Source organism: Chlorocebus sabaeus, chromosome 9, assembly GCF_047675955.1.
Source record: "Chlorocebus sabaeus isolate Y175 chromosome 9, mChlSab1.0.hap1, whole genome shotgun sequence".
In the NCBI taxonomy this organism is placed as follows: domain Eukaryota; kingdom Metazoa; phylum Chordata; class Mammalia; order Primates; family Cercopithecidae; genus Chlorocebus; species Chlorocebus sabaeus.
This window is the reverse complement of record NC_132912.1, coordinates 132977629-132993762: the sequence shown is the minus strand read 5'-3', so window position 1 is coordinate 132993762 and position 16134 is coordinate 132977629.

Here is a 16134-nt window from a genome sequence, read left to right as displayed (position 1 = left end):
CTAAAAATTCTGTACCTAGGGAAAAATCCTTTAGAAATGAAGGTGAAATAAAGTTGTTTTCAAACCAATAAAAACTGAGAGTATTTGTTGCTAGAAGATCCACACTGCAAGAATAGTAAAGGGAGTTTCTAATGGCAGAAAGAAAATGATTCTAGATGCAGGTACGGAAATACACGAAACATCAAAGAGCACCACAGAGTAAACATGTGAGTAAATATACAAGAATATGTCCTGCTTCGCACAACACTAACAGCAGTGTCTGAATTGATAGCATATGTAGAAGTAAAATACATGAAAATAATAGCACCAATCGTGGGAAAAGAGTAAATAGAATTAAAACTGCCACAGCACTCAAATATAAATAGGGAATGGTTAGAAATATTGAGGTAGGCTGTCATGAGTGAATGAGGCATTTTACAATCTCCAAAGTAACCACTAAAATAATACTGAGAAAAATGAGACCGTAGAAGACAAAGTGGAATAAAAAAATACTCGATTAACCCAAAGCAAAGCAAGAAAGAAGAGGGAAAAAGGTGGAACAAATTGAAAACAAACGGTAAGATAACAGACTTAAACCCATCCAACAACAATATCAGTACTTAAGTTACATATAAATAGGATAAACACTTCAATTAAAAGACAAAAATTGTCAAACTAGATAAGAAGCTTAAGCCCAGTTGCATGCCTTTTACAAAACACACTTTAAATAAAAGACAGAGTTAGGGTGAAAGTAAAAACATTGGAAAATATACATCATGCAAACACCAACCAAAATAGCTGACTTGACTCTATTAATGTCAGATTGTTTACATGTTATGTCAGATTCTATAACACTCTCTATATTACTAGAGAAAATTTGGAATATTTCATGTTGATGAAGGACTAAAGGTGAAACAATTTAAATTTAAATGTGTTTGCATAATTGTTTGTTAATAAACACAGCTTCAAAATATAGGAAACAAAAAAATGGTGAAACTAAAAAGATAAAAAAGCAAATCTACAATCACAATTGGAGTCTTTAGTACACCATTTTTTCTGTTATTGATTAAAGAGATGAAAATTAAGATTTGAATTAAGATTTGAACATGATTAATGAATAGGACCTAACTGGCATATATAGAACTTTACACACAGCTGTAACAGAATACACATTCTTTTTAAATGTACATGGAACATTAACCAAAATAAATCAATCCCCTGGGCTGTAAAGCAATCCTCAACAAATTCAAAAAATTAAAATTTTACAGAGGATATTCTCTAATGACAGGTGAACTAAAAATAAAAATAAATAACAGAAAGATAGCAGGAAAGCACATAGATGTTTGGAAACTAAACAATAACCCAAGGGGGAAGATTAAATAAATTACAAGGAAAAATATTTTGGAGTGAACAAGAATGAAAATATAAATATTAAAAATTGTGGCATGACACTAAATATCGAAGGATATTGATTGATAGCCCCAAATGTATATATTGAAAGAAGACAGGAAGAAATGATTAAAATCCAGTCTCTAAACTTTCATCCCCAAAATCTAAAAGAGCAGCAAATTAAAGTGAAGAAAATAAATAATAAAGATAAGAGCAGATAGTGAAATTAAAAGCAGATATACATATAGCAAGGCAAAGCTAAGTCATGTTATTTTAAAATAGTAATAAAGCTGAAAAACCCCTAGCAAGAACCATGAAGCAAAAAGGGGGAAATTACCACTATCTTCAGTGAAAAAGGGACATTACTAAAATTCCACAGACATTAAAAAGAAAATAGACGGTATTATGAAAGATTTTATGCCAAGGAATTAGGAAACTGAGATGAAAAGAAAAAACCTCTTAAAGAACAAAACCTTCAAAAACTGGCATGAAGAAAATTAGAAAATGTAAGTAGTTGAATATCTGTTTTTAAAAATTGAGTCAACAGTGAGAATCTTTCCCATAAAGAAAACTCTAGACTCAGGTAGTCACTGGTTAATTTCTCCAAGCCTTTGAAAATAATACCCATCTGAAAATTTACCTTAAGAGAAGAAGAGATAGAGGGCTACTTCCCAATCGATTTCACAGACGAAACATAACCTCAGTACTAAAGCATGACAAAGATGCTAGAAAAAGAAAATCATCGCCCAGTATCTTTCATGAACACAGATGCCAAAATCCTAAACCAAATATTAGCAATTTTAATCTCGGGACTGTAAAAGCATAGTATATCATGACCAAACAGGGTTTATTCTAGGAACGCAGGACTAAATTTAAATACCAGTACATGCTTATTCACAATAATAGGGTAAAACATAAAACCATAGAATTGTCTCAACGGATGAAGGAAAATATTTCTTAACATTCAATACCCATTCATGACTAAAATGCTCAGAAAATTGGGACTAGAAAAGCTCTTCTTAAATACAACGAAGTGTCTATTTTCAAAAGCCTACAGCTAATAGTGAAATAGCCAGCACTCCCCCAGCGAGTTGTGGTCACACATCATCATCATCACGTCTGTTAGACGTTGAGCTGGAAATACTGAGCCAGAGCAATAAGCAAAAATAAATAAATACATAAAGATGAGAAAGGAATAAATGCAAGTGTCAGGATTCACCAAGGACAATTGCATAGATAGAAAATTCAAATAATCAACAAATTAGAACTAACAGAGGAATTTAGAAGGGTCACTGGAAACATGGTTAATATAAGGAGTCCACTTTGTTTCTATGTAATAGCAACAAAAATTAGAAAAATAAATAAATTCTGATTGATACAGCATCAAAAAATTCAATGCTTGGGGATACATTTATTTTTTTCAAATGCAAGACCTCTTCATGAAAAACTATGAAACAATACTGAAATAAATTAAAGAAGACATAAGTAAGTGGGGAGATAGTCCTTGTTTGTGGATTGGAAAATTCGTTATTTTAAAAATGTCAACCCTTTCCACATTGATCACCAGATTTAATGCAATTCTAATCGTAATCCCAGCAAGTATTTTTGTGCATGCTGACAAGCCAATTATAAAATGTATATGGAGATGCAAAGGACCTGGAAGAGTCAGGACCATCTTGAAGAACAGGAAATGGGAAGACTTACACTCTCAGACCTAAGACACATTGGATAGCTACAGTAATCAAGACATGAGGTATTTCTACAGTGATGGATAAATAGACCAAAAAACAGACACACCTATGCAGCCATTTGCTTTATGAAAAAAGTTACCTAAATTCAGTGGGGATAGGATAGTCTCTTTAATACATGGTAATGAAGCAAATCAATATCCATGTGGAGGGAAAAAACACCAAAAACTTCTATATCTACTTCAAGGTATAGCCAAGAATTAATTCAAGATTTATTTTAGATATAAGTGCAAAAGGTAAAACAATAAAATTTCAAAAAGAAAACATAGAAACATATTTTCATCATCTTGAGTAGGAAAATATTTCTTAATACAACAGCATTAACAGAAACAAAAATTTGATAAATTCAACATATTAACACTAAGAACTTTGTTCGTTTAAAAATATCACCATTAAGTGAGGTGGGTGGTGGTTATGTGGATGGACACCTATGTAAAATTGTGTCAAACTATATGCTGAAGGTTAGTGTACTTAAGCATATATAAATGCAGCTTAATTGAAAAGAAAGGAGGTAAGGTGCAATCCACTATCATAAAAATATACACATGTACACATACATAAAAAGTCTGGAAGAATATCCATCAAAACACTGATACTTGGTCGATTTTAGGTGCTAGGAATATAGGTGATCTGTATTCAATTTTCAATATCTATATATCCTTGTATTCTTACATTCTATGAAAAACTCAAACCACTTGTGTGATTTTCATGAAAAATTTTAATGGCTCATAAAAGATCTGCAATGCTTTTGATCATATTGAGAGAAGAGTATGAAGTCAGTCCGGGTGCAGGGTGCCTCCCTGCTCCTCTGCAGGTGTAAGAGAATTAACTCTAGGACTGATGCCTAAATGTTGCTTAGAAGGAACCATAGCTCGTTGTGAGGATCTCACATGGTTGATGGCTGCCTTGGGATTGCAGAGCACGTGGTGTGTGTGGCCCTAGGTTAGAGGGTCTCGCCTGGGTGCAGAAGAGCAGGACGTCCTGTGTCACCTGCAGTCCAGCTCTCTGCCTTTCCCTCATCTTCGCTCCCAACACAAGTCCTCCCGAGAAGGACAGGAACAACCACAGGATGACAGGCTGGCTCCGAGGTCATGTTGTTAAGCACAGTGTCAGTTTTATGGCAAAGAGCGAAAAAAGCCCTTTTTATTGCCACCTACGTTGGCGGGCCCTTCATCTGCCTGCCTTTTTACTGTCTGACTCACTGGTTTATTCTCCACACGGGGGATGCTATCACACGGTGAGTTACGCCCACTTCAGGTTTGCTAGAGCAGATAATTCTTAGATCTCATAACCTATTTATTTCATTTGGATCAACATGCTTTCCCAGATGACCTCCCAAACCATAAGCAATTGTTTCTACATACCTCTCCCTTTATGACTTCCCAGTAAGGGACTCAGAACGCTTCTTTGACCTGGGGAATTGCAAACTGTGTTCTCAGTCTGGGAATTCGAATGGGGGTTACATATTGTGCACATCAGAGATGGCGAGTTATCCCCCGGACTGCCAGTTCAGGTTATTGAATTATGTATTTTCTGAACCATTTCAACAAGAAATCTTACCCTTAATGTACATTTGCACTTGATGAAGGACCAAATCTCACAAGGGTCGAAGAACTGTATTTATCAACTTCCTATAAAGTACAAAAAGCCAATGAATCAGTCCCTCTGATCTTATTACAAACACCAAATTTAGGATCTATACTTTCTTTATACAAAATCTAGTTACAGAACCTCATAAATCTTTAAAGAAGTCATACTTTAAGCCTTTAAAAAAAAATACAGTATTTATAAGGTTGTAGACTTCATTTCAAAGCACAGATCAATAAAGAGCAGCACGACCATGAGCTTTTGCATAAGTAAAGAAGAGGGGAAATTCAGCACTTTTGGAGGGAAAATCTGAGCTTTATCATCATTCACTAATTTTAGATGAAATTAAGGAGGTAATAATTGTTATTCCTGCGGCAGCACTAGCAACCTATCCAATTCGCTGTACATAGAGAGTTAAGATAAATGTAAAACCAAAAAAAGCAGACACCTAAAGACAAATGCATCATACTCTATCAAGCCCGTAGTTAATCACTGTTGCCCCAAAAGCTACTTTATTATGGTAACCGAGAAAAGCAAAGAGCACAATTATGCAGTTTAAAGGGTTTCAATCAGAATGATGAATGGTGGTCTTTGGATAGCTTATTAACATGTTTAGAAACTTATTTGTTTGAGTGGGGTTTTTTTTTCATTGAAATAATAATAATAATAATAAAACAGGTCAGCACGCCTCTAAAGACTTTCTGGTTGGAAATCTCCAGCTGAACAGAACTGAGGTGCGACCCAATGAGTCCGTTCTCAAGATGGCAGGGGAAGTACCAGAATTCAGAAGGAAGTGTCCCTAGGGACTATCTCATCTGATCCATCATTTTACAGAAGAGGAAACTGAGATGCAGACAGGGCACTGATGCACCCAGGTCACAGAATAGTCGTGGCTCTCCAGGACCCTCACTCAGGATCATTCCTCCCCCTTGGAAACCTCTCTGAAGATATATTTGGCATATAGTTAATTGAAATGAAGACAACACGCTGAACACAAAGAAATGACATGCTGAGATATAAAATACAGAGGACAAAAGAAACATAAAACTACAAAGCATCCTTTTAGACCAAAGATGCGTGTTATGTCTTCCATGGAGAATTTGAGTGCTCAGAAAAATGACGCCTTCAAAAGTTGGAAACATTGCTTTGCTCCTCTTTTTTCTTACCTTTTCCTGGCACCTTTGAAAAAGATGATAGGGCGACATTCTCACAATTTTTACTTTAAACACATCATGAAAACTTCATGAAAGGAACCCGTAGGTTTCCGTTTAATAGGCGTTTTACACGGTGCTGCAATTGGTAGGCAAAGGTTGCTTTTAGCCAGGATGGTTCAGTGCATATGCATATTCCACTTCCTGGGGAAAAAGACATCAGTGGTCTTCACTGGAGTGGGGTGAGAAGGAGACTTGGGAGAGCTGACCAGCACTCATTCAGAAATTGATTTCACATGAAAACCACATTGCAGGGGCTTTGCCTGCTGCAGCTGTCTCTTTCTCCATAAACACTTCCTCCTGCTGGGAGGATCAGCTGCTGGATCCGTTTCCTATTCCAGCTGTAAACAATCACCACAAGCTCAGTGGCTTTAGAAAATAGATACTCTCCTTGAAGATTCTCCCTTCCAGCACTGGAGGTCAGACACTTGATCACGGCGTGAGTTGGGCTAAGTTCCGTCTGGAGACTCTAAGGGAGCGTCTGTTTCCCTGCCTTTTCCGGATCCCAGGAGCATCTGCACTCCCTGGCTGGTGACTCCTCCCCGCCCCCTCACAGCGCATCCTTCCAGCCCGTGGAAGAAGCCTTTGCTCTGGCGTCACATCTCCTCTTCTGCCTTGGGTCTGCCTCTATCTTGTAAGGACCCTTCTTGTGATGACATCGGCCCAGCCAGGTAATTCAGGATGATCTCTCCCTCTCAAGATATTTAATGTCACCGCATCTGCAAAGTCCCCTCTACCATGTAAGGCCATAGAGTCAGTTCTCAGAGATTAGGACATGAACATTTAGGGAGTCCTTTTCCTGTCTACTGCAGGTACCGTGCGTGACATGGGGGATTTAAAGCCAAAATGGGATTTCTGTCCTTCCAGGAGGTGGTGTCAGGCAGGGAAATCAACACAGTCCAGAAACCGTGCTTACAGCACCCATGAGCCAGGTGAGCTCAGGGATCCAGAACAGAGAGGGAAACGCTCTGCATAGAAGGGTCTGGGAGAGACCCTCGAACAGTCCCTCTCACAGGTGCCTCTCACCACCACAACCTCCACCTATAACCATGTGGTCATGCCCATCTCACAGGTGCCTCTCACCACCACAACCCCCACCTGTAATGATGTGGCCATGCCGAGCCCACCAGGGCCATGCCAAGCCCACCTCTCTTTTCTGTTTCCCAGGGCAGAAGTGCCAAGCATCCCTCATGTGTACCCTTGGCAGGAGCCTCCAAGGGCATGATCCTATCTCTGCGTAAATCCCAAGATGGACTCTGAAGCCACTGTCTTCACGTATCTTCATGACAGCTGAAAGAGACATTTAATGGGATCCAGTATGCCTGGAAGTCAGGGTAATGTGTTTTTATTTCCAAAACAGTCTCACCTCAACTCCCGCAATTAACAATGATGGTGCCAAATGGATGGAAATCCAATTCAGAGACCTTCCCAACACTGGGGCCTCCCGAGCTCATGAGGACTAAACGGATGCAGTCAGCACCAGCAATTACTTACCCAGGCCACAGGCAATTACACAAGAGCATCAGCGCAAAATGAAGACCAAGACATGAGAAAGGGAAGTCGACATTTAAGTGAGCTGTTGGATACAAGGCCAGACGCACCAACCTGAACCGTCAGGTGACCAGGCAAAGCTTCACCCCCAGGAGTGGCTCTGGATTTCTGAGAGGCACCGCTGAGCAGATGCGAAGACTCGGGACTCCCCAGGAGCCAGGCACCCAGCGAGGGCTGAGCCCCCTCCCGTCACCCCTTCACACCGGAGGGCACACACACATTTCTGAGGAGACACTCCCTTGCTAGAACTGAAGTCACATCCCTCAGCTATGTGCCCCTAAACCGCTCTCCTTCACAGACATCACACAGTGACAGGCACGGGCCCAGCAGGCTTCTAGAAACCAGACAGTTTCGGGGCACACTCTGCACTGTGATGGCACATGCCAGGCACTGCATCTGTTGGAAAATTCTAACCAGGCCACAAATAACCAGCAGCACAACATGCTGTCAGGAGTTGGGAGGGACTGGCTAGTGTGGTTTCTAAACTCGGTGCGGGGATCCACTGAGATGCCAAGTCTGGACTCCCTATTTTGGAAGAAAAGAACAAAAGCCTGCTGGATGGCTTTACATACATAAGAGTCAGCTTGTTGAAAAGTAAAAACTCTCGGCTTAGAGACCTGGGGCTCGCTAAGTGTACAAGCTGAGACGTGTTGAAAGAAAATATCCGGCCAAGCAGCGAGGCCATGCTTTTCGGTTTCTTTTCATTAAGTAAAGTAAATTGCAGTTCAGAATTTGTTTTAGAAAATGATTTTGTAAAGCTATTATTCTTGTCTCAAAATTCGCAAGTTCAGAAGATGCCTTGAAATGTCTCTTCATTAAATACTGTCACCAAGAGAGGCATGAGCAAGATAAATGCATCCCTGTCTACAGCTGAACTCGTGAGGCATGAAGAAGAAATTTGGTAGAAGGCTGCCGCAGGGACAGAGGAACGTGCCTCAGCAGCCAATCCACGTGCTCCCAGGGAGGCCTCCTTCGGGACCGCTTGACCCAGTTGTCAGGGGAAATAAACTACACAAGGGCTCAGGAATAGGCCAGACCCAAACTGCACAAGGCACAAATTCCCGCTGCTTGTCAGCACCCGCAAAACAGGCAGCGGGGAGGGATGGTGACGATAAACCATGCACAGGGGATTTGCAGTTTCAGAAAGGTGTGTTTTATAGGTGTGCTCTCACCTCACAAAGCAGGCAGGACAGGTGTGAGCCCACCAAGTAAGGAAACCTGAGCCTGAAGAAGGGCTCAGGCCCTGCAGCTTGGAGAGGGTAGCGTCCACATGCTCAGCCAGGTCTGTGGTTTCCAAGCCCAGCTCTTTCCACATCAGCCATCTTGCAAGCCAGCATCATGGTTACTATAAGCAAGAAAGCAGGAAGCATGGTGTGGAGGGGTGCAGTGGGGTGCAGTGGTCATTTGAACCCATATGTTTGTGAGCAATGGACCTATACCGCAGTTTAGGCTTTTGACACAGCCTCTACCCCAAACCTTGCCCCAGAGTACAAAGGTCTACCCCACGTGGCCACCTTATCAGAAACCTAATCGACTGTGCCCCTGGGATCTTGCCTCAGAGGTTACTTCACCCTTCCAGAATGCTTACTCACAACACTCACAACCTTATACTTCAGTTAAGGCTCATATGAGCCCCCCAGAAATCCCAGGAGAAACTGCAGACTCACAGAGGAGTGGGGGTGCGTGGGAAGGGGCAGGAAGGACAGTAGATCTCTTGCCCCCTGCCAATTGCTCCCAGATTTACATGGTCATTCAAGTCGAAGAGCCTGGCTGGGCTTCCCAATCCCATCTCGACTTCACATCCAGACATTTAGTCATTGATTTGAAGCCCCTGCACAAGGTGGGGCTAGAGGACGTTCCAGAACCAGTCCTTTCCCAGGATGAGTGTCTGCCCTGACCCTCTCCACTCTCAGAGCCAGTTTCCCCTTAGAGGATCATCTCTGCCCATAGATCTCAGTCCTGAGCTCTAAGATACTCTAACAACATTGAACCTCAAAAGGGAGGGCGGTGTGGTCTTCATTCCCCTGTTTCCAGGTGTTCCCTTGACTCCGATGCAAACTACTGACCCCCAATCCGTATATCGGCAATGACTTTTGAGTTCTGGAACCTGAGAGGTTTGGGGCGGAGCACTTAGGCAAATCCCACGGCCCTACTGCCCATCAGCAGTTACTTTACAAATGCTTCCAGTGCCCCATGATCACCACCCTGCTTTGTTCTGCAGTAAAGTGACTGTGGAAGGAAGGCCACGGCCAACCGAGGAGGCTGTCCTCAAGAGCTGCCTCTTGAACATTTTGAAAAGAAGAGACTGTTACTAGGAGGGAAAGCACCATCACGACCTTCACCTAAGCACCTCTGGATATCCACAGTCAACCATTCACCCTCTGCAAGGGGCAGTCCTATTAAGCCTCATTGCCTAGCACAGATGCAAGGGCTCCAAGCCAAGAACAAGTAAGTTGCAATTTAGCCTTGTTTTTTTTTTGTTTTTTTTTTTTTCCCACTTCTCTGATCTGAAGCATTCAAGGAGGTATGTCAAGGCTGTGACCCCTATCAGGCTCCCTGGAGTAGCAGAGCAGACAGAGGTAACTCCAGAATACCAGAGCAGAGGGGAGCATCCTCAGATTTTAGGTGAACAGCAGATGTGCAGTCGAAGATGGGAAGAAGGGATGTGAGCAGGGGGTGGAAGAGAACTCATTATGCAGGAGCCCACAGGGAACGGCCCTGGCTCTTAAATATGGTAAGAAGGAATCTTACTCTAAATTCACCTGCTCTAGGTGCATTCACCTTACCAAGCTGGGATGGCAACAGGTTTAGTTTTCTGAGAGTCCCTGCAGTGACGATGGGTGGGCTGTGCCGCAAGGGCAGTCTAGGGGCAGGGGCTGGGCTACTGTGCAGCATCATCTCCCGGGTGGACAGCCAGTGAGGACAATGAGCAGAAACAGCAGAGGGAACTCATAGAGATTTAAAGAGATGCATATAGAAGGAAAAAGAAAAAACACTATTTTGAAAGAGTGAGGAGGACATGCAAATTAAAACAATAAGAGACCACTACACACCTATTATTAGAATGGCCAAAATCCAGGACTCTGACAACACCAAATGCTGATGAGGATGGGGAGCAACAGAACCTCTCATTCACTGCTGGTAGAAATGCAAAATGGTACAGCCACTTTGTAAAACACTTTGGTGGTTTCCTACAAAGCTAAACATACTCTTACTATACCATACAACAATTGTGCTGGTTGGTATTCGTGTTAGGCTATTCTCCCATTGCTATAAGAAATACCTGAGACTGGGTGATTTATAGAGAAAAGGGGTTTAATTGGCTCACGGTTCCACAAGCTGTACAGGAAGCATGGTGACATCTGCTTCTGGAGCAGTCTTAGGAAACTTACAATCATGGCAGAAAGTGAAGGGGGAGCCAGCATATCAAGTGGCTAGAGCAGCAAGAGAGAGAGAGAGTGGGGAGGTTCCACACAGTTTTAAACAACCAGCTCTTGTGAGAACAAACTCACCATCATGAGAACAGCACCACGAGGATGGTGCTAAACTACTCACAAAGGATTCACTCCTGTGATCCAACCACCTCCCACCAGGCCCCACCTCCTACACTGGAGATTACAATTGGACTTGAGACTTGTTGGAGACACAGATCTAAACCATATCACTATTTATCCAAAAAGTTGGAAACTTATATCCACACAAAAACCTACACACAAAGTTTATAGCGGTTTTATTCATTATCGCCAAAACTTGGAAGTAACCAAGATGTCCTTCAGCAGGTGAGTGGATAAACAGTGATACCTAAAGACAATGGAATATTATTCAGTGCTCAAAAGAAATGAGCTGTCAGACCAACAAAAGACATGGAGGAACCTTAAATGCATATTACTAAGCAAAAGAAGTTAATCTGAAAAGACTATGTACCATATGACTGCAACTATATGACACTCTAGAAAAGATAAAACTATGGAGACTAGGATAAAATCAGTGGTTGCCAGGAGTTGGGGAGGTAGAGGGGAGATAAATAGACATCTACTCTGTGTGATACCGTAGTGATGGATGCATGTCATTAGACATGTTTCAAAGCCCACAGTGTGTGCAGCATCAGAAGTGAGTCCTAACATAAAGTACTGCTATGGTTTCAATGTGTTCCCCAAATTCATAGGTTGGAAACTTTTCTAAGAAGCAGTGTTGGGAGGTGGGGCCTAATAAGAGGTGACTATGTCCTGAGAGTGGAGCCCTCGTGGATGGATTAATGTTGTTATCATAGGAGTGAGTTCGTTATGACAAGAGCAATTGGTTATAAAAGGTAGTCAGTCCCTGGTACTTTCTCTGTCTCATGTTTGCTTCTGCCTTCTCTCCTCCCACCATGGGACGACCCTTGCCTGAGGCCAGCATCATGCTCTTGGACTTCCCAGCTTCCAGAACTATGAGAAAGAAATTTCCTGTCTTTATCAACTATCCAGCCTGTGATAGTTTGTTGTAGCAGCAGAAAAGGGACTAAGACAACCTGGGACCTTTCATCAGTTATAACAAAGGTATCACTCGGCTGGGGCATGTTAATAATAGGAGAGGCTGTGCATGTTTAGGGGTAGGGAGCACATGGGAAATATCTCTACTTTCCTCTCAATTTTGCTGTGAACCTAAACTGTTCTAAAAAAAAATAAGTATTTTGAAAATAAAAAAAAAAGAAGAAGAAAACAAAAATGAGTGGAAGAACTTCCAGCCAATCACAAATCAGATTGGACAAACTCAGATGTACAAGATGCATCAATATGAATTCTGAGGCCTGCTCCAGCCCTACCCTATCACAATTCCACCTCAGTCATTTCTGGGAACTTTTTCTTTCTACCAAACACCTGTCGTTACTGCTTCAGGAAGTGTGTTAGCACCTGATATGGCATGTGTACCCACTTCCTGTGGCCTCTGTAGCAAAGTACCACACACTGTGTGACTTAAATCAGAAATTTGTTCTCTTACAGTATCATGGTATTGCTAGGGCCATGTTCCCACCAGAAGCTCTGGGGACCAATACTTTCTGGCCTCTTCCAGCATCCGGTGGCTCCCGGGGTCCCTGGGCTTGTAACTGCATCAACTGCAGTCTCTGCCTCCATGGCCACAGGGCCTTGTTTTTGGTGTGCCATCTCCTCTTCTTCAGCCCAGGCTGAAGTGCAATGGTGTGATCTCTGCCCACTGCAACCTCCGCCTCCCGGGTTCAAGACGTCAGATTTAGAGCCCATGCCAATGCCATTTGACCTCATCTTAACTAATTACATCTGCAAAGACCCTGTTTTGAAACAAAGTCACATTCTAACATTTCACAGTCAGGAGCAGAGATGGGGAGTAGAGGGGAGAGAGGGGAGGGAGTGGAAGAAACACAGTTCAACCCGCACACCAGGGCATCACCCAGAGCTGACTCTTCCTATCATCAAGGCCCCTTCGAGGCAGGCAATTCCTGTCGCTCCTGTGTCTTGTGTGGGATGCAGCACCTTCTGCTAGGGCTCCCAGTGGCCTTCTGTCATCTCCCAAGGAGTACCCAGAGCCATCCCTCTCTATGTCTTCAACCCTCCATGCAGACTTTCTGGGAAGACAAATCCAGGCCATGCCTACCAGGAGTGCCCAGTTTTCTCCCTCCCAGGGGCATCTCATGAGCTGGTCTAGGAGAATCTCCTCTTGTCCCACTCCCTGAGTTTCACTTCCTCCTTCTACAACTCTTCTCCTCATTTGGGCTGAAGCTACACCAAAGCCCACAAAGCCTCCAGACTCCCTTGTCCCTTCTTTTCACCTCTCCTCCCACAAAATGACCAAGCCTGGACCCAGTTGCCTGACTGTCTGCAGGGAAGGGCCAAAGCAAGGCTGAGGGAAAGGGCGAGGCCACCACCTACTCAGAACGGGGTTGAGTTTTTTTCTCAAGAACACTTTGTTCTCCAAGATCTCCACAGATACAGAGAGTTACAAAGAAGACAGGCAGCTGAGATGGAAGAATCCACAGATGCACTTTCCATGGTAAGTGCTGGCCATGCCTTTGAGCACACCTGGGTCCTTAGAGAGCTGGGCCAAACTGTAGACTGGACCACTTTATCCATTAGCTGGCAAGAGTCACATGTTGTTATAACACATTGAAATTAATGTATTGCACTCAAACAAAGTGCTATTTCAATCTGTATGCTTTAAAACTGTGTAAGCTTTATTTTTTTATTTTGCCAGACATTGAGTTTTCCCACTCAAATCTTGCTTTGCCCTGAGAAAATTTCTAAAAACTAAGATAATATCAGTATATAAATGATTTAATTTAAATCTGGAATGTGCCCTATTTTTACATATAAAAAACTTACACAATTTACTGACAACAAAAAGATTTTAGAAATATTTTACCTGAAATATGTTGGTTTTTAAAGGTTGATTAAATACTTGTAGACACTTCACACACACACACACACACACACACACACCCCACACTGAACAAAATGAAGAGATGATCCAGAGAATCCAAGTTTCCAAAACCTGTTAAATTTGTTTAATTTTCTACATGTAGGCATCTTTATTTCACTTTGAGCCTTGATATGGTTTGGTTTTGTGTCCCCGCCCAAATCTCATGCCAAATTGGAGGAGGGGCCTGGTGGGAGGTGATTGGATCATGAGGTAGATTTCCCCCTTGCTGTTACTGTGATAATGAGTGAGTTCTCACTGGGGCTGATGATTTTAAAGTGTGTGGCACTTCCCCCTTCACTTGCTGTCTCTCTCCTGACACCATGTGAAGAAGGTCCTTACGTCCCCTTCGCCTTCCGCCATGATTGTAAGTTTCCTGAGGCCTCCCAGTCATGCTTCCTCTTCAGCCTTCAGAACTGACAGTCAATTGCACCTCTTTTTTCATAAATTACCCAGTCTCAGGTAGTTCTTTATAGCAGTGTGAAAACGACTAATACAGGCCTAAACTATCAGAATAATCTGTTTTCCAATTCCCTTCAGAAAAGGCATAATGAGCAAACACTAGCATTTCCAAATATCCACTGCTGACTTTTCCCTGGGGTTTGGCCTCTAAAGGTACAGGGCTTTGCATCATTCACACCTGCTTCTTTGTGACAAACTGACCAGGTGGGGGTATCTGTGGCATCCCACAAGCCCCAGACCCTTCCTTGGCAATGGCTGTCTGGCCACAGCTCCTCTCCTGGCCCGCCTGCTTTGAAGTCAATGTCTGCTACAGCTTTGCCAAGAGGTGAAACGCCCCACCATGCAGGCAGGCAGCTCTCGCTAGTGCTATGTAGACCCTGCAGAAGTCCGTCTTCTTCTGACCAAAACCACAGCTCCAAAGCTCCGTTGAGCTCCAACCAGGACATCTGCAACACCTGCAAGTCGGCACGCATGTGTCAAATCAGTAAAAAGTTTCTCAGCCCCTGCTTTGAAGTAGACACCTCCGGGCAGTGAAAGCTCAGAAGACACTTGATGTTGTTTGGGCTGAAATTTTTATGTGTTTTAAACCATTGTAAGTGAGGAAGTACCAACTTCCAAACCCTGGTCCTGTCAGCAACATAAGGTAGATTCGATTTGCTTTAATAATATGGATAATTACTGGCATTTCAAATTTAATTAAGAAAGATGTTTTTGGTTTTACTTGCATTGTGCTGCATATTTCTACTCATCTAACAACTAGGGATTAACAAGAAAAAGAACCATCTACACAAGATCCTGAGGGCACACGGAGAGCATGAAACTCTTTTCTAGCCAGCCTGGGTCTCTGCGGACATTGTTTAAGACGCCAACCAGCCCCTCTCCACCTGCCAATGTTCTCCTTCAGCACAGAGTCTGCCAGGCATAGTGCCCAGGGGCTGCGGATCCAAAGGTGAATGTGGACTTACCTCCCAGGCATAGGAGGTGTACAGGCTCCTGTGGGAAAGGCTGCAATGGGGGCTCCAAGCAACACGAGAGTTTCTCCATGAGTTTCCCATGGAGGGGCATGAGGGAGAGTTTCATAGAAGGCACTATGAGGCTGAACTTAAAGGAGGTCAAAGTGGAAAGCAGATGAGATGGAGGACAAGGAGAAGCTGGATTCCACGTGGAGAAGAAACTCTTTAAAAACTAGAAATCATTGAAAATTTTCATCTGACCACTTAGGTTTATAAACAATGAGATTGAGGTTGTTTAAAAAAACATAAAAGAGATTTCCTCAGCCTCATGACACCTGGGTCACACTATATGAACAACTGTGACTGGCATGGATCCTAAGCATTTTTTTTTTTTAAATGAAGTCTCGCACTTGTTGCCCAGGCTGAAGTGCAATGGTGTGATCTCTGTGCACTGCAACCTCCGCCTCCCGGGTTCAAGCAATTCTCCGGCCTCAGCCTCCCAAGTAGCTGGGATTACAAGTACCTGCCAGCACACCTGGTTAATTTTTTGTATTATTAGTAGAGACTGGGTTTCACCATGTTGGCCAGGCTGGTCTTGAACTCCTGACCTCAGGTGATCCACCCAACCTGGCCTCCCAAATCCTGGGATTACAGGCGTGAGCCACCGCACCCAGCCAGTCCTAAGCATTTTAACATCCATAAATATTTTGTAGGTCCTCAGTGTATGCTTTCCTGTCCAGTCTCCTCCCAATTCTGCATCCTTGTGTCCCAATAAGGTTAACAGGTAGGGTGAGAGGAAGGTTCACGATGTTTACCTCTAAGGAA